The sequence below is a fragment of the Camelina sativa genome, unplaced genomic scaffold, assembly GCF_000633955.1.
Source record: "Camelina sativa cultivar DH55 unplaced genomic scaffold, Cs unpScaffold19480, whole genome shotgun sequence".
Classification (NCBI taxonomy): Eukaryota; Viridiplantae; Streptophyta; class Magnoliopsida; order Brassicales; family Brassicaceae; genus Camelina; species Camelina sativa.
The window spans coordinates 1-285 of record NW_010940483.1 but is presented as its reverse complement, the minus strand read 5'-3'; the positions used below and the strand labels follow the sequence as shown (position 1 = coordinate 285).

The 285-nt window shown below is 38.6% G+C and overlaps 1 long non-coding RNA gene across 1 annotated transcript; it reads left to right on the top strand.

The window, feature by feature from the left end:
- Positions 1-227, top strand: LOC104775572. The gene is made up of 2 exons (XR_765996.1): positions 1-91; positions 181-227. It is a non-coding gene; the product is annotated as an uncharacterized LOC104775572 (long non-coding RNA).
- Positions 228-285: the final 58 nt, after the last annotated feature.

Here is a 285-nt window from a genome sequence, read left to right as displayed (position 1 = left end):
ACTTCAGGTTATGATTGATTTCCAAGCAGCTGAAAAGAAGAGAGTTGAAGAACCTGCTTCTGATATTGGTCTGGAACCTCTATGCGCTATGGTATGTCAAAAGATATGACTCTTTTGATGGCACTTTTACCATTCTCTCATTTTTCGACGAATATTTATATTTGTTAATATTGTCTACAGATAAACAACAACCTTCGCTGCTATGACCTTGCCATGGAGTTGAGTAATAGCACTTTAGAAGCTCTTCCACAGAATTATGCGGAGCAGGTAATCCAGCTGTCAGTT